This window comes from Lynx canadensis, chromosome C1, assembly GCF_007474595.2.
Source record: "Lynx canadensis isolate LIC74 chromosome C1, mLynCan4.pri.v2, whole genome shotgun sequence".
Classification (NCBI taxonomy): Eukaryota; Metazoa; Chordata; class Mammalia; order Carnivora; family Felidae; genus Lynx; species Lynx canadensis.
In genome coordinates, this window is record NC_044310.1 from 58,258,918 (window position 1) to 58,284,140 (window position 25,223).

At 38.7% G+C, this 25,223-nt stretch overlaps 1 long non-coding RNA gene across 13 annotated transcripts in view; it reads left to right on the plus strand.

Annotated features, from left to right (window-relative positions):
• The window catches only part of LOC115521366, a 160,372-nt gene that overhangs the window by 44,258 nt on the left and 90,891 nt on the right, over positions 1–25,223 (plus strand). For 6 of the 13 annotated variants that reach the window (XR_003971034.2, XR_003971038.1, XR_003971039.1 and 3 more), the window contains exons 2-3: positions 8,660–8,753; positions 14,584–14,713. This is a non-coding gene — a long non-coding RNA (uncharacterized LOC115521366). Of the gene's footprint in view, positions 1–8,659; positions 8,754–14,583; positions 14,714–15,628; positions 16,070–16,238; positions 16,279–17,516; positions 18,579–25,223 lie in introns of those variants that run through there. The other 7 variants (XR_003971035.1, XR_003971037.1, XR_003971050.1 and 4 more) reach the window with 3 other exon arrangements.

Here is a 25,223-nt window from a genome sequence, read left to right on the forward strand (position 1 = left end):
AGGATTTTCTTTATAGGAGAGACCCATGTATAGCAATAATTCCAGTTTGGAAAGAAGATAGGATGGGCCCATTTCTCTTAATCTTTCTCACGTCAGAACACTGCTGGGCTAAACGGAAGGAAGCTGCTGTAGTTTTCCAGGCTCCTCAGGGCTGCTGGGCACACATAGAGGGTCAGGATCTCTGGGCACTTGAAAACCCTCTGTGGCTCACCAGGGCACAGCAGCACACTGGTATGCTGCCACAGACCGATGAGAGGACCACAGGATAAGGAGAGATAAAACATGACAGCAAAGAAGTCACAATTTCTTCCAGAAACATCTATGGGGAATCTTCTATGAGCAAGGCACTTTAATAGGTACTAGGGGTATGTGACAGATTCATATTGGCAGAATATCAGTTTTACCATGGAGGAAACCACGTTAAGGACCTACAACTTGTGGCATATAGCAACAATGGTAAGCTTACAAGTATCCAAGAAATGACTACCATATATTTCTCTGACAAATTTATTTGTTTGTTTTATATACTTTATGAGTCCTTCACTTCATTGTATGCATTTCAGTTCTTCCAATGGCCTCATAAAAGAATGAGTAAAAATGTTAATCTAAGCTCCTTTCTTCATTTAGAAAGTCAAAGTTCACTGGGTACTAACAGTAGAAGAAGCATCTTACTGGTGCCTAATACGAAGTCTTTTAACCTTATCAGTCCCACAGAATCAGAATATTAATCTCACTTTACAAATTTTGATTAAAGAAAAGAAGTGAAACAATGGACAAAAACCCAGCATTCAGATGGAGGCATTTCTGACTTCAAAGCCGATCTCCTTTCACTATGATGTACTGCAGGTTTGAAATCTGTCTCTATCAATCTTAATCTTGACTTAATGCAACATAAACAGCAAATTATCCAGTGGAGTTACCATAATTAGTTAATTATGTTCCTCCTTTACATACTTCACAAACTGAAACCTAGACACAAGACAGAAGTAAACACACACACACACACACACACACACCCCTATGCACATGCATTAAGAATATAAGTTGTAATAATACTGTAATTTAAAAATATAAAATCATCTATTCATGTAAAAATTGGTGTTTTCAGTAGTAGGAGAAGACCTCCAAAAATCCTTCAATTATTCATCAACAAATAGTTACAGGATCCCAATAAAATGAAAATTCCCTGACAGATGCACTTAAAGTTACATACTGGGGCCTCTTGTGAATGTCTCTACTCTCAAACACTTTTAATAGATTTTTGATTGAACTCTTGAGCCTCAGTAACAAAAGGTATTCAAAATGAGCCAGGACAGTGTTTCTCAAACCTCACTGTGCCAGTTTTGATTCAATAGGTCTGAGATAAGGTCCAGAATTCTGCATTTGCACTACTGTCATGGGTGAGACCCAAACTACTGGTGTTGGGGCCACATTCCGGGAGTAAGGGACATGCCAATCAAAATGTGGTCTGTAGACCAGTGAAATGTTGGTTACTGGTATACAATGGATTAAATACAGAAACTTGAAGTATGCATTTAAAATTCATTTTGACAGAGTAGTTTTATGTCTACTGAATATGATAAAATAAAATTGGGGCTTGTAATTTATATGTCTTTGTTTTTCTTAATTTCATTAGAAATTTTTATTAGAGGGGCTCCTGGGTGGCTCAGATGGTTGTGTCTGACTCATGATCTCAGCTCAGGTCATGATCTCATGGTTCGTGAGTTCAAGCCCCACATTAGGCTTTGTGTGGAGCCTGCTTGTGATTCTCTCTTCCCTCTCTCTCTGCCCCTACCTGCTTGCTCTGTGTCTCAAAATAAATAAATCAACTTTAAAGAAGAAAAATTTTTATTATATTTTACAAAAATTTTGGTCTTTGACAGTCTGGATATATATTAATGGTCCTTTATCACAAATGATTTGAGAAGAACTGTCCCTGGCTCTTGAAACACAATAACATTGAATAAATGTGACAAGCAAACATAAAAACACAAGACAGAATGTGTTGGACAAGAATTGAGGAGTTTTGAGGGTTTGGAGAAATGAAAATAGAATGACCTGGCATTTATGGAACACCTGTTTATATGGAACACACACACACACACACACACACACACATATATATATATATATATGGAACACCATACACTATGCTAACACCTTAACATTTAGCACTCACAGCACCCCATTTTAAAAATGAGGAAATTGAAGATTCAGTGAGATTAAGTAACTCAAGTCAAGAAGGGGAAGGGTCCAAAATAAACCCTAGCTATGGATCTTCGTATTTTTAACACCCTCCCTACATTCTACTAGGATCACACAATATGAGTCTCACCTTCCCAAATTAAACTCCAGACACTTTATTTCTAATCTTCATTATAGCCAGGGTGCAGGCAGGTGTGATCTAGGCTTCATATTGTGAGGATGGGGAATTCAGAGACTGGAGACATGGACACCAGACTAAGGATAGTGCAGAAGACATTGTTGGTGTCTATTATGGGTTGAATTTGGGTTGAATTGTGAACTCCACCCTGCCATCAACTTCATATATTGAAGTCTTAACCCCTGTTACCTCGGAATGTTACATTATTTGGAAATAGGAGGATTGGAGAGGTAATTAGTTAAGATGAGGTCATACTAGGGTGGGCCCCTAATCCAATATGACTGGTGTCCTTACAGGGAGGGGAAATTTGCACATAGACACACAAAAGGGAAATGCCATGTGAAGATGGAGGCAGAGATGGCGGTGATGCTGGAGAAGTCGAAGAACATCAGAGATCACCAGCAAACCACCAAAAGCTAAGAGAGAGGCATGGGAAGGATTTTCCCTCACTGCTCTCAGAAGGAACTGACCCTGAGACACCTTGGTCTCAGATTTCTAGCTTTCAGAGCCGTAAGACAGTAAATTTCTGTTGTTTAAGCACATATTGTTCAACATTTTCTAGAAGTAATATTTTAGCTATCAAATTGAAAGTCTTACTGAGTGTGGAGGAGGATTAAAAAAAAAAAAAGAAAAAACCACCCAGGAATATCATACTGAGATGGCAGAACATCAATGATACTAAGAAATATCTTAAAAATTATCAGAACAGAAAGAGAGCTTGTGAGTTTAATCCTGGAGTAATTCTATAGGGCCCACGGAAAGGGCAGAAACAGGAGCAAAAAAGCTACTTTCAGAGTGAGAGGGGCAATACCTCTATCTCAACTTCACTTTGGCTACAGTCAGGCTACACAGTGGCTTGGGAACCTCTCGTCTAGCCATAGAAGGCAAATGTAGGACTAGAGAATCCAAACAGAGCTGCATGTGTGCATGCACACACACAAGGTGGGGAAGAGGGAATCTTCTCTTCATATTTAGTTGTTTCTGCCCTCCTGGGTATGTTGGAAAGAACAGAGCTCAATGTATCAGTATATATTCAATTCGGTATCATGTATATTACATATCTAAACCAGTTGCTACTCTAGGTCTATAAACGCAAACATAAATGGCATGGTTTCTTCCTCTGTTCACGGAAAATTTGACTCTGTCATACTATTTATTACAACTGTATGAAAAAAATACAATTTTTGAAGGTAGTCTGTTCAGTTTAAGTTTCTCTGGGATTTGAGGATATTTGTTGTAACCTTTCTAGAATGTAGACATTTATTCTGGAACTTTGCTAAATGCCTTTTCATCCCATTTTGGTAAGTTGGTTAAAAAAATATAAATTCTTGGACCCACATGATTCTTGTTTAGGAATCAATACAATTGCTTTAATTTTCTTGTAAACACTTTATGGAGTCAGATAAAGTATGATCTATAAACTGAGTACACCTGAGCATCAGGGTAAAATTTCAAAACTGAGGCATTCCCGAATTTACTTTTAGTATGCAAAGTAAATGTGCTTCCGAATTAAAAAGAAACAACCATAGAGGAAGTCAAATATTTTCTATTCAGTAAGACATTGATACTGAAAAGAGAAGAGGTGATAATAATCCATTAAGGAATTTCTTTAAAATCTCTACATACATTATTGCTTATACTTTTATTTTTCATCCTTGCCACAGTTAGTTTATAGATTGTTTTATATACATACTTCAGTGGGAAGTTTGTTTCAAGTTTCAGTAACTGGCTAAATAATCAGTGCCTTATATACAAAAGAAAAGTTTCCTATGGAGGAATTGTTTTTCCTTTTTGAATGACTTTTTTGTTGTTGGTGGTGATATACTTCAAAGTGCTCCAAGAGATATGTGTGGGTATTTTCTCCATCAACGCCAAATTTATGTCCTTGTTATGGCCTTAACGAATAATGCTAATACATTGTAATAATAAAAAGTAAAAAAACAAAACAAAACAAAAAACCAAGACCTAGTTTAAGACCTACAGTCATCATTCAACCGTTTCTTTTTAGTGTCAGTAGGACTAACAATGGAGTTTATAATTCATGATAAGGATAATAACTAATAATGTTATCTTTATAAAAAATGATGATGGAAGACTGTTAAACATTTTATTCCTGTAAAGAAGACAATGAAGGGGCGCCTGGCTGGCTCAGTCAGTGGAGCGTAAGACTCTTGATCTCAGGGTTGTAAGTTTGAGCCCCACGTTGGGTGTAGAGATTCCTTAAAAATAAAACCTTAGAAAAAAGAAGACAATGAAAATAAGAAGTGAGTTAATGTAAGAGGTTAGTTAAGAATGGTTATTTTAGGGGTGTCTGGGTGGCTCAGTTGGTTAAGTGTCTGACTCTGGCTCAGGCCATGATCTCATAGTTCGTGAGTCCAAGCGCTGGAACCTGCTTCAGATTCTGTATCTCCCTCTCTCTGCCCCTCACCTGCTTGTGCTCTCTCTCCCTCAAAGAATAAATAAATATTTTTAAAAAATTTTTTAAAAGAATGCCTACTTCACTTTTATTTTTCTTGAGCCTTAAAAATATCTAAACCATAAGGAAGAGAGAGGGAGAGAGAGAAAGGGAGAGGGAGAAGGAAAGAGAAGGAAGGGAGAGGGAGAGACCAGCTATGATGGAATATGAGCATTGGAATAGTGGAAAGAGTAGGGACTTTGGAATTAGAAGGCATGGCACTTAATTCTTGGGCACAGAGATGTTTGGAGAGGATGTTTATGGTCTCTGAATATCAATTTTCCTAGCTGTAAGATATAAAAATATAAGACAGTGTGACAAAAGCCTTTGTAAACCGTCAAACACTATACAAATGACAGTTACCATTCTTCAGACTTGCAGAGAGAATGTAAAAACCTTTGTGCTAATAGAAGGGAGCCAGACCTCTGCGACATCACTGAGCCACATCACCCAGATGCAGATGAACAACCAGGCCACTCTGGAGGAAAGTCACACCGAAGCTGCTAAAACACATGTGTCACACAGGAAATGCCCCGGGGAGAGCAAGCTATGTCTGTTTGGGAGGCTTTCTTAGGTGATGATTGAGCAGCTATTGATGGCATACTTTCTAGTGTTGTTCATAATGAGAAAAAAAATCTATGTGAGGGCTTTGGACGATGGGATTCAAAGGCAGGGAACTAGAAGCAAGAGTGTCTATTCCTTCTGCAAAGAGTCTCTCAAGAGAATGTTGTGGTAATAAATTGAGAAATAATATAAAATGCTCATATGGTACAGAGACCACTCCTTGTCTCCTACCATCAGAGCCATGATGATCACACTACTGCCGTGCTTTGAAAAGAAGGGATGAGGGGCGCCTGGGTGGCGCAGTCGGTTAAGCGTCCGACTTCAGCCAGGTCACGATCTCGCGGTCCGTGAGTTCGAGCCCCGCGTCGGGCTCTGGGCTGATGGCTCAGAGCCTGGAGCCTGTTTCCGATTCTGTGTCTCCCTCTCTCTCTGCCCCTCCCCCGTTCATGCTCTGTCTCTCTCTGTCCCCAAAAAAATAAATAAAAACGTTGAAAAAAAAATTAAAAAAAAAAAAAAGAAAAGAAGGGATGAGAGATGATGCACCATTCTGCTCAATTGCAGCTTTTCCCTCTGCAAATTGCAGTTTTTCCACTCTTTCCCCTCCAAAATACTGATTTCAAATGTCATCTGTCCTCATAGTCTAGACATCTATTTGTAATTATACTTAGAGAAGTTCTTTAAACAGCTGAAATCATCTTTCTCTGCTTATTTTCTATCTCTCCTTCCCACTAGAATATAATCACCAAGAAGCTACAGACTTATCTTGACGGTGTATCTTCATTGCCTAGAGCAGTGTCTAACACATTATAGGCCTTAAAAAAAATGATGAGTGAATAAATGAAGAAAGTGACAATATTTGGTTACAGTGCAGGTACAGACAATTACCCAAAAGGAAATGATATGATCTTATGATTGTCAACATGCATGGATGGATTCAGATGATATAAAACATTTGTTTTCCCCAAAATTCCACAGTGATGCCTCTCTGTGGGTAGCTACTAATCTTGTTGAAGTCTAGTCTCCATCCTTATTTTACCCCCTTTTCCTCCTCCTCCCATCTTTCCTCCTGTCTTTGCATCCTTTTGCCCTTTCCCTCACCACCAAATCAATAGTCTCGTTTGTAGCCTGGAGATGAGTTCCAGCTTCCATCAGGGACAGACAATGGTTGGTCCTAATTTCCCAACTAGAAGTAGGCTCAAGTCTTTCTGCCTTAAGGTAGAAATAACTAAAGAAAGAATTTTTCTTGCTCTGTTCATTGCACTTCCATAGCAATTTCCATAGGATATTATGCTAACAGTGTCTGTTACTTTTCTTTAAATCACAGATGAGGAGGGGCGCCTGGGTGGCGCAGTCGGTTAAGCGTCCGACTTCAGCCAGGTCACGATCTCGCGGTCCGTGAGTTCGAGCCCCGCGTCGGGCTCTGGGCTGATGGCTCGGAGCCTGGAGCCTGTTTCCGATTCTGTGTCTCCCTCTCTCTCTGTCCCTCCCCTGTTCATGCTCTGTCTCGCTCTGTCCCAAAAATAAATAAAAAACGTTGAAAAAAAATTGAAAAAAAAAAATCACAGATGAGGAAGATAAGGGGTAAAAGGAAAGGGCTGGAAGCTGGAGGGGTATAGAAAAGCCCACTGTGTGACATGAGCTGATCCCATAGGGATGGCAACTCAAGAACTCTTGAGTCCTTTAAAACAGTGCTTTTTAAATTTTAATGTGCATAGTAATCACCTGAATATTGTTTGTAGATTTTGATTCAGGAGTTCCAGTGTGGGGCTCAAGAGTCTGCACTTCTTAAAAGCGGCCAGGTGGTCCATGGGTCCATGTTTTAGTCAATCTCTAAAGAGAAATCTTTTCAGTTTGTACCCCTGCTTTAAAACAGCATTATGTAATAGAAAGAGCAAGATGAATTTGGAATCAGCTAGAACTGGATTTGAAATCTGGCTCCACTAATTCCTTAAAAGATGTTGGGCGAGGATTATTTTTAAAGTATCACTTCTCTAAGCCTCAGTATCATCTGGAATAAGGGGATGATAATATCTGTCTTACAGGATTGCTATAAAAATTAAATGAATTTCGGTGTTGTTGTTTTTTTTTTTTTTCAGAGAGCACTTTAGCATGGGGTCTAGACTGCTCTCTTTCTGCCCATTTTGAATTCTTCAAAATGGCATATGAGGACTGTCACAATTCAGCCCCAAGTTCTATTTCAAACTTTATCTGCTTCTTGATAAGTGAAACCATCTATACCCATGCAGCTTGCTCTCCACATTAACATAATTTTACTTTTCAACTTCTGCCTTACCTAACTTTATATTCCAGGACATGTTTGCCCAGAAAGATTAAGTTGAAACTATTATCTATTTCGGACCCTCTTGAATTTATTTACCGAAATACTCAATTTGTTCTAATTAGATAAATACCCTCTTGTTAGAAGAATAGATCACTCAACTGGGCTCGTCAAATTATGTTTAGTCTTCAAAGATTCTCTTCAAAGTCCCCACCTTGTTTTATCCATTAATCTTATGCTGTTATATTATGAACATTGTTCAGTACCAATCAGACTCCCTCATTGAAAGATATGCGTTAAATTAGATCCCCAAACCTTACAAATGCGGTTTTGCTCCCTGCTTCCAAGATGCTCCTCTTACCGCAGTAAGCAAGAAACTTGTCTTTGCTTGATCAATCAAACAGGTTATTTCACTGTTCTTTTCAGAAAGTTGGAAGTCAATAGTCTCTTGTACGAAAACGATTATCCACACAAATGTAATTAATTACTTGTTATTTCTTGAAGGTATTATACTTTCTCATAGTTTGTGCTTTTGTACTATTGATTCCTTTTTCCTAGAATATCATCACCTTGTCTTTTATGTAAGTTTCAAGGCTCCAGCTAAATGTGGCTTCCTCTTTATCGAAAAGCTAACTAACAACATGGATCTGCCATGCTTCTGTGCTTCCATAGCATTTAGAATGCCTTTTCTATAATATCCTGTTGTTTTCTGATTTTTTGGGAACACACTTTTCTTTCCTAAAGACATTGTGCTCCCTGAATGTAGGTATTGTGCCATTTCCACCTCTATCTGCGCCTTGAATAATGAAAGAAGATTACTAATTGATCAATAAATGTTTGTTGAATGTCGAATGAAAAACATTTAGCTGAACTATTAGAGAAAGAAATGAGATAAAGAAATTTTTGTCAAAAGGAACTTGGGTTTATTTTCATAAGGATATCTTGTATATCCTCAATTGCACTTTCCTTTTTGTTCTAGATAACCCTCTGATGGCTCTGAGGAATGTTAACCTCTGGAGTAGCAGCTCTCAACAAAACATGGTCCTGCTGATGTTTCATGCCTCTGTCGAAAGGTAATTTCTCATTTCCCTTTCATCTAGTAATTACAGATGACAATTAAGAGCTTGCAGTTGGTCCAGCCCTTCTATGAGCATAGCAGATGGTTTATTTCCTGTCTTCAGGAAAATTTTATCTCCTCTGGCATCAAGTCTGGATATAAATGTTGTCAGTTTTATGATATGAAATAGGGGGTCAACATTTTGTTTAGCCCAATCAGACCTGGAAGAAAGACTAAGTTTTATAGTGTTGTGAAACCCATGATGGCTGATAACAACGTATCCTGACATCGTTATGTGTCTGTTTAAGTAGTATTACTCGTGTGCACAACAATGCTTTATTGGATAGCCACAATTAATCCAACATGTGGGCTATTAAAGGTAGCAATAGAATTTTCAAAATTTCCATCTACACGAAAATCTAGAAGTTCCAAAACAGTGTCAGAGTTCATGGCTAACAGGTTTTGACAAGAGCTAAGCTAACGTTTGCATTAGTGAAGCATTTCCTAGGTAACAGCATATTGAGACATCAGCGTTGTTGAGGGAAAAAGTAAAATCTAAAGAGTATTTATGACAAACAGTTAGCCTGGGTTGGTATTCCACACTAGCAGTAGGCTGCTTTTGAAAAGAATGCCAAACTACATATATTGTATCTCAGTTCCTCATCACTTTGGGTCGGTTGGAGGCATAATTACTTAATAAAAAAAATTCAGTGTTCATTAGTGAGCCTCGGCCATGTTGCTACCTTTGACTGTCATCTAAGAATGAAAGAAATAACCTTTCTTATTATATAAGCTAGTTAGCCCACTGAGCACTCTGGGTAATATTTGTTTCATATCGTAATGATAATAAGCATTGTAACTTATTTGTGTTGAGTCCCAATGATTCTGCTTTCTGTGTGGCTTGTGTTAATCATATTTTCAGGAATGTGGGTAGTGATCATAATGGTTTATTATAAATATATTACAATTTTGCCTTTAACATTCATGACCTGTGTGATCCTTGAACAATTCTGGGAGGTAGGAATGTACCCGTTTTACAGAGGAGATGGAGAGTCAGCCAGAAGAAATGACTTTCCATAGGTCACATGGTTGGTGAATGGAGGAGCTAGTGCCAGAACTCCGAGCTCCTATCTTGCAGAAACGGTGTCCTCTGTCCTACAATACACGGATCCCTGTTAATATATTTTAAAATAATTACAGAAGAGATGTTACAGACCCTTCACACAGAATCTGATCAATGTTTATTTTGAGGAGAGTGCACTAATATAACATTAGTTTTCATTGTGTTCTCCATTTGAGAACAGTAATCATGAAAAGAAATGAAAAGATTGAGTTCAGGATTGATTTTCTTGTGTTTGCAGCAACGATTGCAGCTTCAAGAATTCTGGAGACAGGCTTTTTTCAGAGATTGTTTTGACTTCTCTGTGTCAGAGTATTAAAGACAATCTCAGCGTTCAGTGCAATATTAATTGTACGGGTTTGAACTCAAACCTTCTCTATGGATGTGCCTGCGCATTACAAACAGAGTGTCAGGGCAAATAAATACATACTCGTGTGTAGCATAATACAAATAATTAATGATACAGATTAACAGTTTCTAAGCATTAGATTGTGCCAGCTCTTACGTGGATACTTGTTTGACATGTAGTTTTCGGTTCATATTTACAATACTCTATCGTATAATGGGTGTGGAAACAGGCTCAGTGGAGTAAGGAACTTGTCCAAATTCACACAGGGGTTGGGTGACTGAGTTAGGATTTGAACCCAGGCCTGTCTGATTTCAGAGCCCCTTATGCTCTAAGGCACTGCTTTTCTTTTATCACATCGTGGAGCCTCAGAAATAGGGAGGGACAGATGGAGGACTTCTGATGGAAGGAAGGGAGATGAATGAGTGGGGAGAACAAAACTTTGTGGGAAGGGGCGCCTGGGTGGCTCCGTTGGTTGAGCATCCGACACCAGCTTAGGTCATGATCTCACAGTTTCTGAGTTTGAGCCCCACATCGGGCTTGCTGCTCTCTGTGCAGAGCTCGCTTCAGATCTTCTGTTCCCCTCTCTCTCTGTGTCCCTCTCCTGCTCCTTCTTATGCTCTTACTCTCAAAAATAAATAAAACGTTAAAAAAAACAACTTCGTGGGAAAAGAGAGAGGCTGTAGTATGTGCGAACTACATGAGAACAGAAATCAAGAAGATATGGCATCTGGTCCAGACTCTGGTATCAACTAGCATGACTTTGGACATGTCACATACCTATTCTGTCGTTTAATTTCCTTGTTCATAAAATATGGAATTGGGCTTAATTAACAGTTTTCTAGACAGGTTCTGTGAGTTCCAGAGATTCAAAGAGTGACATGGTTTCTAGGAGGGCCGTAAAACAAACAAACACAAAATGCAGCTCACTCCTATATAAAGGAGTAGACAGGGGCCCCTGAGTGGCTCAGTCAGTTAAGCATCCAACTCTTGATTTCAGCTCAGGTCATGAGCTCACAGTTTGTGGGTTTGAGCTCTGTGCTGGGCTCCATGCCCAGTGTGGGATTCTCTCTCTCCCTCTGCCTCTGCCTACCCCTGTGCCCCAGCGAAAGAATATCCTTTGATTCAGAAAGTCTATTTTAAAATTATCCAAACAAATTAATCAGAGCTGCACATAATTTATATGAAGATATTCAGTATAGTAGCAAGATAGTTAACCCAACACAAGTGTCCAACAGTGGAATATTGCATATGTTACGTATATCCATGCAATAGACTATGTATACATTAAAAATAGCATTTGCGAAACATACTTAATGCATGAAAGAGGTTCCTTATTTATTGTTAAATAAAACTGCAGGTTACAAAGCTATGTAAGTCTTATGTTGTGTATATTTAGAAAGCTCTTCTCCCACATATCTTTATGGCTGGGTTCCTTCCTTTAACTTTTTGCTGAAATAGCATCATAATCATACAATATATCTTCCCTACCTCATGTCATCATGGTTTATCTCTCTCTCTTTTTTTAATGTTTGTTTATTTTTTGAAAGAGAGAGAGAGACAGAGTGTGAGCGGGGGAGGGGCAGAGAGAGAGAGGGAGACACAGAATCCGAAGCAGGCTCCAGGCTCCAAGCTGCCAGCACAGAGCCCGATGTGGGGCTCAAACTCACAAGCTGTGAGATCATGACCTGCGCTGAAGTCAGACGCTTAACTGACTGAGCCACCCAGGCACCCCGGTTTATCTTGGCTCTATTTTTTGTTTATTGAATATCTCACTAATGGACATATTATATGCTTTATTACCTATCTCCCCTTCGCTTGAATGCAGGTTTCCTAAACGCAGGGACATTTTCTGTTCACTGCTGTATTCCACTGCCTAAAGGAGGAGCTGACACATAATTAGGACTCAGCACATGAGTGCTGAAATGACTATATAAATATACAAAATATTAATGATTATCTCTGGGTGAAGGGCTTATGAGTGCTTTCTTTTTAACATGTCTTTTTTTTGTACTTTTCAAAAATGTTTACAGTGCATACATATTACTTTAAGAATCAGAAACAGATGGAGCAGCTGGGTGGCTCAGTCAATTGAGCTCCTGACTTCAGCTCAGGTCACGCTGTCATGGCTCTTGAGTTTGAGCCCCACGTAGTGCTCTGTGTTGACAGCTCAGAGCCTGGAGCCTGTTTCAGATTCTGTTTCTCCCTCTCTCTCTGCCACTCCCCTGCCTGCACTCTGTCTCTCTCTCTCAAAAGAAATAAAAACATTTTTAAAAAAAGAATCAGAAATAGAAGAAAAATAGTTTTAAACCTTCACTTATTTTGGAGCGAAATCTACCTCTGTATCTTCTATCTTCTGAAACTGTGCCAAATCAAACACCCATCCAATTACATATAAAAGTCATTATAATATTTCAAATAGCTATTCTCCTCCTCCCTGGCATTCCCCTCTGCACCGTATTGCTACCACCACTCCATGGATGGCCCAAATTCAAGTCTCTTCCCTATCATGGCTGCTTTCATTAATCTCTTCTCTTTCTATGGTGAAGCAAAAGTCACTAGTCAATGGTCTAATCTTAGTAGTAAGCTAAAAAACATGCAATAACTTAGTTCTTTTCACTTCAAAGAGGAACATATTGTTTTGTGGCATTGTGCACTCACTTTTGCCTTATCTGTTGTGTACACACATGTACCTATGTGCCTCTTACTGGTTCACCTCACCTACTTCATAACTTGGACTTATCTCTTTATAAAAGATAAACAATGGAGTCCAAAATTTAGGTGCACATAGGGAAGTATTTGCTTAATTCATGTATTTTTAAATGTTTCTAATTTTCAGTGTTCTCAAACCTTGGCTTTAAAATCACCATTAGGGGTGCTTGGGTGGCTCAGTAGGTTAAGGGTCTGACTTTGGCTCAGGTCATGATCTCACAGTTTGTGGGTTTGAGCCCCACATTGGGGTCTGTGCTGACAGCTCAGAGCCTGGAGCCTGCTTCTGATTCTGTGTCTCCCTCTCTCTCTGCCCCCCCCCCCCACTCATGTTCTGTCTGTTTCTCTGTCTCAAAAATAAATAAACTTTGAAAAGATTTAAAATCACCTTTAAAAATATCCAGAAATAAATCAATTAAGGAATGAAATTCATTAGTTTCAATTTGTATTTGGTATCACTGCTATGAATAAATGGATTCATCTGAGACTGAAACAGAAATATAGTGGAATTTCAAGAACGGGAAATGGTAGCACCATTTATTTTCTCTCTATACACGTATAAATGAAAATATTTTATATATTTTCAAAATAATGTGGCTTATGTGTACAATTTTCTTCTAAGTACTTAGCACCAGTTAAATAAGATCATCATAAGCTAAATCCTTCTTGAATTCAAAATATCTTTTCTAATGAGGGACATGTACTTTGGCTGGGAGATTGTATTTATATATATCAGTTTATATATCTTTCTTTATATCAATTTATATCCACATATCCATTTGTCTTAACATCTTTTCTTAGATGTCTCTGGTATCACATATTCACATATCCAAAATTGAGTCCATGATTTCCATCTCAAAACATTTGTTGTTTCCCCTTGAGTTCAGGATAAATTGAGAAATATAATAAGGAAATGTAAGATACAATCCAAATATCACTGCTGCGCATACTCAGGAATCCAGGCTGACAGAATCTCTGATATCTTATAACTGTGCTGTCTGGGTCCTTCTGAGTTGCCTAGCAGGAGAGGAACACATGGAGACTCTAGTGTTTCTACCTAGAAGTGAAACTTTTCACTTTCGTTCACATTTTATTGCTCAAAGTAGATCACATGGCCATGCCTGATTCCAGGAAGCCATATGCCCAGAAGGAAGAATGAATGGGAAATCTGGTGATAACTAGAATTTCTTCCACAAGAAGAAACTTAACTTGTTTCATTCTTTTTACTTGGTTTGATCCATTGGCCTTTCATGTTTCCCGCACTTATGATCTTGCTCCCCATCTCCACTCTGTGCTGAGGCCTGGGAGGTGATGCACACTGGGTCTAGAGAATGCCCAGGCAGTATCTAACCTAGATTCCCCTTCTCTCAACCTTCCTATTATTCCTCCCAAAGCCCTGGAAAAACTTTTTATTTTACTTCCTTCATGGGAGCTGGGGGCATCCCTGAAGCCAAAAATTATATTCTTGCCTACATACACCCTTCCCTATTCTATGATCAATGCCCTAGTCAATTCTTCAAACTTTAGACCGATATTTAAGGGAATTTTTCAGGATTCAGAACACCTCTTTCTCTCTCCAGAAAACCAAGCTTCCAAGAGTACTGCTCTAAATATGCCTAGAAAGAAGTCTGATTTGAAACCCAAACCTGAGTAATGTTCCTTTTGTTCTAGGCAAGAACTGCATTTTCCTTAGGAAAAAAACAAACAAACAAACGCTATTCTTTTGAAGTTTGACAAGTTACAAGACAACAAGATTTAGAGAGAATTGAGAAGACATAAGATAGTCTTATGTCTTCATAAGGTAAGTTATTTCTTCTGTACCTATATCTCCTCTAAGCTACGAGATTCATGAAGGCAGGAAGCAAATTGTTTGACTCGACATTGTTGAAGCAAAATATTATTTGAATAAACGAACAAGCAAAAGTACATCAGTATTTTGGATAAAACAGGGAATACATTTAAATTTACAATGGGATCCAACGTTCTAAAGTTTGTCTCCAAAAATAAAAGGGTGGTAAAGTGCTCCGGGTGGACAAGAAGTTCACTCCAGTGAAGGAAAGGAATCGAGATGCACAGAAGCTTGTGCAAAGTGGCAACGTCAGAGGACAGTGAGGCAAAGCAGGAGCCACTGAAATATCGTCTGACCCAACATTGGGAATTTGTCCTAAGTTCCTTGAGGAAGGAGGTTGTGGAAATCAAAAAGAGCAGCTTGCCAGGGACTCCATATGAGAAGATGTATTTTCCCTCAAATAAACACTGCAGGACTGGCCAGAAGTGGGGGTGGGGTGTTCATTTTCCAGTTAAAGGGCCACAAGGTGGTGGGAGCAGAGCACATGGAGAGGTGGTAATGGCTGAGACAGCAGCTCTGTTGACCCCACAGCACTCTTGAAGTCTAGATTTGGTCCTTACTCATTTTGGATCAAAATCCACCAGAGACTGTACGGGAAATGCAAAAGCCTTGGAATCCTCTTGTGACGAGTTCAAGGGCTACAGGTCATCAAGATTAACTACCCATAAGAGGCTTGAAGGACCTCAGCCAACAAAGGTCACACATTGAGGCTGTCATTGCTACATCCTTGCAAAGCTTCTCTCAACACACTGAACAATTAGATGAATGAGGTTTCCTTATGAGAGGAAATTCCACAAAACCCTGTAGGGATGTGTTGAGAAACTGCACTACAACTATTCACTGGGATTTGGAATGATTTTTTTCCAGATTTTATCACTTATCAGCCACCAGAAGGTAGTTCAACAGCATTAAAACCTTGATGGCACGAATATGACAATGTCCAAAATCAGCCCAGGTGAACTTTGAACTTTCAGTCTACGAATACATGATATTGATATCATTTCAAGTCCAAAATACCCAGTTCTTGGCTATGGTATCATTGGCGGAAACTGTCCAGAATTTGAAATTGGAAATTTCTTTGTGAACAAATGTCATGGACTTAGTATAAAAAATTATCCAGCTGGTTCCGATCATAAGAGTAAAACTGTCTCCAGTTCCCAGAAGCCTACACTTGTCTATTTATTTCATGATTGTCTATGGAGAGTGAAGTACTATTTTTATGCATGTTAACTTTCTTCTTATGAAGTTATCATTATGTAAAATTAAATTATAAAAAGTGACCACACTCAATAAATTTCTAACCTAGAATTTTTGTTATCCCCTCAAAATAAACAAGTACTGGAAAATGTCTGAAGGGATCTTAGAATATGATTTTTTGAAAGGTGATCAAGTAATTGCATGACAAGTAACTGTAGAGTCTGCTTTGTTCATTTTTTTTTTTTAATGTTTATTTTTTGAGGGAGAGAGAGAGAGAAAGAGAGAGACAGAGTGTGAGCTGGGGAGGAGCAGAGAGAGAGAGGGAGACACAGAATCCGAAGCAGGCTTCAGGCTCTGAGCTGTCAGCATAGAGTCCGATGTGGGGCTCGAACCCACAAGCTGTGATATCATGACCTGAGCTGAAGTCAGATGCTTAACTGACTGAGTCACTCAGGCACCTCAGATTCAGTTCATTTGTAAGAGAGTTGCCAGACTTCGCAAATAAAATATAGGACACACAGTTAAATTTTTATGTCTCAAATGTACATCTGACATAGAGTTTGGTCATGAAGGGTGACCCTGATGATTTTTCTAAGTCCACTTCCAAAGGCCAGGACCAATCTATAACATACTTATGTTAAAAAAATTATTTGTTGTTCATCATAAATTCAAATTTAATGAGCATCCTGTATTTTATTTGGCAATCCTAATTTGGAGGAACGGGCTGCTTGCCATGGCACTAAAAGTACTATTGTAATTTTTCATTCTGCATTATACTTATACCATTAGTCTTATTTATAAAAGAGGAAAGCAAATTTAATTGGATAGCAAAATATCACTGAATGAGATTACTCTGGATTTTTACTCTATCAACGTTTTCCTTTGCTAATGCTGAGATCTGTATTAGTTGGAGAAGAGGATTTGTTGTGAAGTACTTTAGGGTGGTGTAGCCCAAGATTTTGTAAATGGGAACCGTCTCAAAAGAAATTCTCTACACCTGTGAGGCCTCACTTTGACCAGCTGTAGATTTTCATTCTAGCGCTTGAAAATTCCCGATGAAAGAGAGGAGACAGCTTAGATTTACCTCCACTTAGATCCTGGAAGTTCAGAGCTTTGCATCTTTACAGGAATAAATATTCTCATTTCATTAATTGGCTCAGGGAATTTAGGTCAGTTTAGTGATCTATCACATATTTATGGTGAAAGCAAGTGTACATTGCAAAGCCTCTTGAATTCTTAAAGAGCAGAGAACACTATTTAGAGAATAAGTCACCTTTGTTTGGTTTTACTATTTGTAATAATAAGAGCTCCAATTCATTCAACACTGAGTATGTTACAGGCACCGAATAAATGATCTAGAGTCATTATTTCTCTTATCCTCACAACATTGCTCTCAGGTATTTTATCTCCAATTTATAAATAAGTTTTAATTTTCACCGTGGTTCACACAATTGCCAAGTGCAGAGCTTGATTGTAAACCAAGTTCTTATGTGAAAGCATACATTTTAACTACTGCACTGCACTTCTCACCAATTTGTGTGTTGCTTTTGCTTTACAGCATGAGATGACTGCTAGCAAGGCCCTCACAAATAAGCCCCTTTACTTTCTTTCACTCAGAGTTACAACTCCTTTCCCCAAATGCCAGGCATATTGAAGCTTTGCTCACTTGGAACTTAGACAAACAGGCCACATGCATTCCTCCAAGGCACTAGGGAAAATGGAACAGTGAATATTTTTCTGCCTAAAATGAATCACATTTTATATCGACTGATGGGTCCAGCAGTGAAACTCTCAAGTTTTTGCTTCAGGGTCAAATTCCTTAAGAGGAGCTTAGGCAGGCCCAGCCTGGCTCACAACCTGCCAGAGGTGTCGTGGATGATTTGATGGTAATCACACTCCATGAGGAAGATCAGCGTGTTTGTAAAAGCCACAAGTCCAAAACCAGTAGTTAAGGGAAAGTAATGAGAGTACTGCTGGAAGAAGATATTGGGAAGTGATTGAAATCGTTCTAGCTTTCAACAGCTAGTGAGGTTGGCCTATGGATGAGTCCCTCTTCCTCAAGAAAACTAAGGCAGAGCGTGAATAATCTGCCTTCAGCATCATCAGAATCACCTTGATTGGAAAACTGACACACAGCCTCGCGATTGATACAAAGCACTTATTTTCTTTAGGGGAAATACTATTGACCTTTAGTAATCAGGAAAATACAGATGAGAGGAGAAATAAAACAAAGGCACAATTTGTGCTGGTTTACTTCTGTGGTGCTGTTGACACTTTATTGTATATTATTATTATGCCAAAAAGACGGCTCTAACATTAACATTTTGCAGGATACCTTTCATGCACAATTTGCTTTGTGTTAAATGCTACCCCGGTGTCCAGAAGATTTAATGTGCCTGTGCTGCTTGTCCATAAACTTTGGCCACAATTGCTATCATTGGAATAATTAAGGAAATATGTGAAGTACTTTATTGACATCATTACTCTATAGTCCTTTGGGCAAAGCCTGTGAGACAAGTCATCTTTTGTCATCTATTTCTATTGATAATCTCTTAAACTTTTTTTTTTTTTTTTTTTTTTTTGAGAGAAAGACAGAGTGAGTGTGAGCAGGAGGAGGGGCAGAGGGAGAGAGAGAATCTTGAGCAGGCTCCATGCCCAATGAAGAGCCTGACCCAGGGCTCTATCTCACAATCTGGGGGATCATGACCTTAGTCGAAATTGAGAGTGGGACTCTTAGCCGACTGAGCCACCCAGGACCCAGGAACCCTATTATTGATAAACTGTTAAAATAGAGTCCAGTATTTAATAAAGGTAATGCGCATACAGCTGGAAGTCAGAATATTTATTTGGAATCTAAACTCTGCGATTGACTCCGTGTATGATCTTGGGACTTAACCTTAGTGAGCTTCTACTTCCTACTCTGCAAAATATGGCAGCTTGATTGGAAACTTGAGTCATTCCATCTAGCCATCACATCTAATGACCCTTGTACAAGGGATAGCAATTTATGTCATTCTGTTTAACCAAGATCAAGCACTTGCTGAATGCCGGGCACCAACACTTCCTGCCCTGAGAGGAGACCCAAGGCTTTAGCAGCAAGCAGCAGGCACTACTAGAGATCTGACTCCAGAAATAGTCAACTAAGTCCTCTAGCCCACTGTTTGCATTGTTGTTCTGGCAAGCTTCGCCGTCATTTAAAAAGTGCTAGTTATTACAAATGGAACCTAATTATATAAAAAGATTTTGAGAACTTGCAGATGCTTTTGGACTGAATTGAAGGATCTAAGGTATCTGAGCACTTGGGCTATGCTTGGAATATGCACATGGTAGGAGTTCAACCAATACTAGAATGAATGGAGACACCTAGATGGCTCAGTCAGTTAAGCGTCCAACTCTGGATTTTGGCTCAGGTCATGATTTCACAGTTCATTGAGATCGAGCCCTACTTGGGCTCCACACTAATAGTACGGAGCCTGCTTAAGATTCTCTCTCTCCCCGTCTCTGCTCCTCCCTCCCCCCATGTGTGCACATATGCTCTCTTTCTCTCAAAATAAATAAGTAAACTTAAAAATGATACTAGTATGAATGAATTAATTAAAATATTGGGATAAGAATTTCACATTTGATTAAGTTTCCAAAAATGGAAACATCTTCTCCGTGTTTAGCAATATCATCCATACTCCATAGAAATTTGAGAAATAGTAATATTCATATACTGTATGATGTTTTATCGTTTGTATTTAACATTCATTTATGTTGTTTTATTTGATGCTATTAAAGCCATGTTGGTTGGTAAAGGAATTATTACATCCTTCAGTTGTTTTTTTTCAGGAGAAAACTAAAGTGCCAAGAGTCTAAGTTAGCTGCCAAGATTCTATGGTAACAAGTGGCAGGAGGGTATGCATTCTTTTCCACCACACAGTTGTGTTTCTATCATAGTTTTCAGCTGTCACTGAATGAGATAATATATACAAAGTGCAAGACACAGGAGGCAGTGCAGTATAAAATTCATTTCTCCCCTTTCATTCTCTGCTTATCCTGTGGAAAGGCTAGAAAAGAACTTATTTGAGTGGCATGATTCATTTTTCAGGGACCATTGAATGCCTACCAACAGCCAAGAACTATGCCAGGCTTGGAGATACACATGTGAGCAAGACTCAGTCCTTAGTTTCAAGTTGCTTACTCTCTACTGCAAAAGACAGACGAATTAGGGTATTTTCCAAAAATGTAGTCCTTATTTGGAGAAGTACCTCCTGTGAACTAAAGAGAGATACCACATCAGTCTTGGGGCAGTCACAAAGACTAGCCAAGAAAATAACTATCTGACATTTGGCTTTAGCAAGGCTGTGGTGGTATAAAATGTGTCCACAAGTTCTTTGACATTCCCTTCAAGAGATGGCGTTTAATTTGCCTCCCTTGCGTGTAGACTGGACTTACTGACTTAATAAAAAAAAATATGGCCAAAGTAATGGTGTTTCACTTCCAAGACTAGGTCATAAAAGACACGTGGCTTCTGCCTTGCTCCTTCTCAGACCATTTGTTTTGGGAGAAGTCAGCTGACATGTTGTTGGGATGTTCAGGAAACCACGTGGAAAGTCTTATGTGATGAGGAGCTGGTACCTTTGCCAAAAGGAGGCAAAGGACTGAGACCTGCTGCCTATAGCCATATGAGTGAGCCATCTTGGAAGTGAATTCTCCATCCCAAGAAAAGCTTTGGATGACAGTATCCCTGGCCAACAGTTTGACCACAATCTTATGAAAGACCCTGAACCAGAATCTCCCAGCTGAACTGTTTCTAGATTCCTGATCCACAGAAACTATGAGATAAATATTTGCTGTTTTAAGCTGCTAAGTTTGGTTACTTTGTTACATGAACAGTAGGTAACTAATATGCAACAAATGGTAGGGGTCTCATGAAAGTGTTCAAGGTTGAGGGAAGAGCATGTGCTGAGATCAGGAAGGGAGAACATGACATGTTTGAGGAAATGAAAGCACATAATACTACTGGTGACTCAGTTTGGGGCTGAAGGGATGGGAGAGTTGGGTAATGAGGTAAGCAGATCATGAAAGGTCTCATAAAACATGGAAAGGAGTTGGGAATTCTTCCTGTGGCCTGTAATATTTACAAATGAGGAAACTCACAGGTATGGTATAATTGGCAGAAAGTATATGCTCTTTTAATTTTATTCTGCTCTCTTCTCTAATAACATGATTTCTTTCTGGCTAAAAGTCTTGATGAAATGTATAGCCGTTGTAAAGGAACTCAGAAAAGTAGAAGCCACAAATTACATGGGCCTTGAAAAAGAGGAAGTTAGTGACCAGTGTCGCACATAGTTCTTTTGTCAGGGCTGGGAAGGATAGTGGCCAGGGGCTTTATTTGGGAAACTTTTTGAAACCCTATGTGTTCCATATCTCAAGGGCGCACTGGGTCCAAGGAAGAGGAGGGTGAGGGTGGGCTTACTCTGCTCTAGTAATATTGGAGTTGCTAATGAACTATAATCGAAATGGTATTTCCTTCTGGTAAGTTACTGCTTGTAATCCCAGGAAGAGATTGTTCAGTTGTTCTACATTTGGGTCATTTTACCATCATACCTAAAATGTGCAATGCTGTCAAAAGATGAAAATAATGTTTGAAATGATCCTATGAATGGGCATTACCCCTGCGCTTATCTAAAGCTTGTCTTCACATTTGTCTGGTCCATATGTTTGTGCCATTAGTTTGGGGTAGCTGGTGAGAATGCAGTTGCTAGTTCAGGTATGTGTTTTCTTCTGGCCGTTTTTATCAAGAATATTTAACAGGCAGTGTATTTGAAGGTAGTGTAAAGGGGCAGGTGCCACAGGCCCAGGCGTTTAGTGTGTGCTGGTGAAAGCAGGTCAGGCAGTCGAGTAGGAGAGTCCATTCTGCATGCTGAAGAGCTGTTGCTACTCAACTGCTGCCAGTTACTGTCATCCAGAAAAGCAGGTCTTACAACCCCAGAGTTTCCCGTTTTTCAATACAAGCCAGGAATCCAAATTTTTATGTGAAATTTCCTGCTTTTTAATTACTTAAACTGAAAATTTGGTTTGTTAAATTGCATGTTAGCATTGAACAAGCAGAGAATAATTAAACACACACACACACACACACAAGCGCACACGTAGTTTAGATGTAGCTCATGAGCTCCCAGTTTGCTCTCTCTATTATAATTAACAGCTCTGCCTCCTCAAAATTCATATTCCAAAAGCAGCCAGAGTGTTGCAACTAAAACACAATCCTGTCTACAGTCCTTCACCTCCTTTAAAGTTTAATTTATGCTCAGCTTTCATTTTTAATTTTTTTATTTTGGAGAGAGAGAGAGAATGCACACATGAGCAGGGGAGAGGGGCAGAGGAAGAAAGAGAGAGAATCCCAAGCAGGCTTCATACTCAGCATGGAGCCCAACATGGGACTCGACCCCACGACCCTGGGATCATGACCTGAGCCAAAATCAAGAGTCAGACCCTCAACCAACTGAGCCTCCTGGGTGCCCTGACACTCAGCATTTAATAATTATTACGGGTGTGTATGTGTGAATGTGGTAAGGAACAAATTTTTTACAAGTGTGAAGTGGTATTACTCAACTAGTTAAATTTATGCTTAGTGTTTAACTAAAGCAAAATTTAATTTGGAATCATGATCTCTGGAAAGCTTGTATTATAAGAATCTGCATAGGTTACTATTTCCCAACTTGATTTCAGCTTATTGATGGCTAACAGCTTATATTTGTGTTCCCAGAAGCTAGCACAGTGCTGATATATAGTTTATGGTACAAAAGAAAGAATAAATAAATGAATATGGGTAAAAAGAAGAATGTGATCCAACTTCCTTGGTTCCTCATCAACCTCTTGGCTATTTTCCCCAAAATAGAAATAGAGGGCAATAGGTTCTATCTTGGTTTCTTATGAGGATTTTTCACCACCCACACATTCCTATTTCTAGTATAATATGTACTCTCTGAGAGGAAGGGCACGAGTGATATCTACATCCCATAATAGTGCTGCTCTGAACAATACAATGCCATGTTTACCCTTCCTGGCCCCTCAGGATACAGTTCAGTTTCTTGGCTGTTACCCACTAGAACTATGTGTTCCTTTCATTTGGTACTAGAAAGTAGAATGCAAGTTTAAGTTTGCATTTTTCATTACTGGCTCAACAATATGGAGCAAAAAAGATTTCTTTCTGACATCTCTCTTCAAGATAAGAAAATTAAAAGGTTGGGCTTCAGATACAAAAGAGAAGGGAACAAACCAAAATTATCTCATCCTTTGTGTGCAACATATGGTAGAATTGGCTCGGATTTAATTCTGAAGAAAATAAGAACATCAGTCAAGGACAATGCAATTGCAGTGACTGTTTATGCCTCAGTGAGAGATATCACCATAATATGAATCGCCAGTATTTTGCAGTCACTGCTCTTGGAGCTCAAGAAAATGTGAGCCCTAGGTCTTATGTGAGAAATTTATAATGGTGTGAAGGAAGTTTCCAATATATATCTCTCCACAAGTGTATGAAAAGTGCCCATATTTGCAGATTTGGTAGCACCTATCCAAAAGCTTGATGGAGAGGAAGAAATCACATTGAATACATGTATCAATTAAATGGAAACTAAAACCTTCTCAAAAAAAAAAAAAAAAAAAAAAAAAAAAAAAAAAAAAAAAAAGCAAATGCCTGAGAGGAAGACGTTAAAATCATCAGGCAGATTGTATGTCATTCTCTGTAGGTCAACGACTTTAGCTCTGTCAGGATCCACTGTGTGCACAGACCCTGTCCTTGCTGAAAAGTGTACATGAAATCAATACTTACAACCATAGTGGGATCTCTATGGAAATGCAAGGTGTCATCCCATTTCCTGAAATTATGAATGAGAAAACAAAGTTAAGACATATCCAGATCCGACAGAGAAAATTCGTATTGTCAGAAAATTAGAAATAGAGCAACAATATGAATGTACTTAATATCATTGAATTATACGCTTAAAAAAGAGAGAGAATATTAAAAGTAGAAAGGAGGGCTTGGTATATAGTATCAGCCCTTTCTTCTCAGATGAAGAAAATGAATTTTTTGAAGGTTAAATGTACTTGGTAGGAAGCTGTGGGGCTTGCCAGGGGTTTTATCAAGTGATAGAGGAAAAACTTCCCCACTGAAGTGTGGTGATTATATTCCACAAGTCATGTTTGTTCAAATCCCCATTTCAGATATTGAGCACATAGCAAGTGCTGGACACTGGACAGTGGTTGGATATGAGTGAAATGCTGCCAGTTCAATTGTAATGGTTAGAAGCAATCACCTCTTTTGAAATTGATGGGAGCTCCTCAGATCTCAAATGCTAAAACATGTGCAGTTAAAACGGATAATTAAGATGGCATTTAATTTCTCACTATTACCTTTTAGCAAGGGATGAGATATTAGAAAACTTTAGTCTTTATCTTTCAAGTTATTATAAGAAAACCTTGCAACAGAGATGATGAGGTCCAAGTGAGAAGGGAAGTAATTACAACATTTTTAAAGTTTATTCACTTATTTTGAGAAAGAGAGAGAGAGCGTGAGTGGGGTAGGGGCAGAGAGAGAGGGAGAGAGAGAATCCCAAGAAGGCTCCACACTATTAGCACAGAGCCTGACATGGGGCTTGAACTCACAAACTGTGAGATCATGACCTGAGCAGAAACTGAGGTGGGTGCTTAACCGACAGAACCACCCAGGTGCCCTAATTATAAAATATTTTTTACACAACTCGAACCTTATGAATATTAGAGCTATAGGTATATATGTGTGTGTGTATATATATATATATATATATATATATATATATATATATATATATATAAAGGCCCTGTTCTTAAAGAACTCATAGTCAAGTCCAATGCATACAGGTGGAGGAACGTCAAGAACTCTACATTAGTCAAGAAAGATTTTATTTTGTTCAATTTAAATGAACTTTGAAAAATTAAATTTTGTAGCCAACAACAACTCACTTTTTAAAAATTAGAACCAGTGATTAGGACAGAAATTGAATGCCAGTTTCTAAATTCCTGATGGGAAGAAATCCCAAAGTTAGTTAGTGATGCATCAATCACATCTTTTTTTAATTGAAAGTGTCTATCTTGAGTTTTTCACACAGTTCATAGGCTAGAGTGAGAATCTTCTGCATGATAATTTTTTATCTTTTGAACATACCATTGTTGTCAGATATTCTCATTCAGATTTAATTGTTCTGGGGTGAGATCTAGGAATTGGAATTTTTTAAAA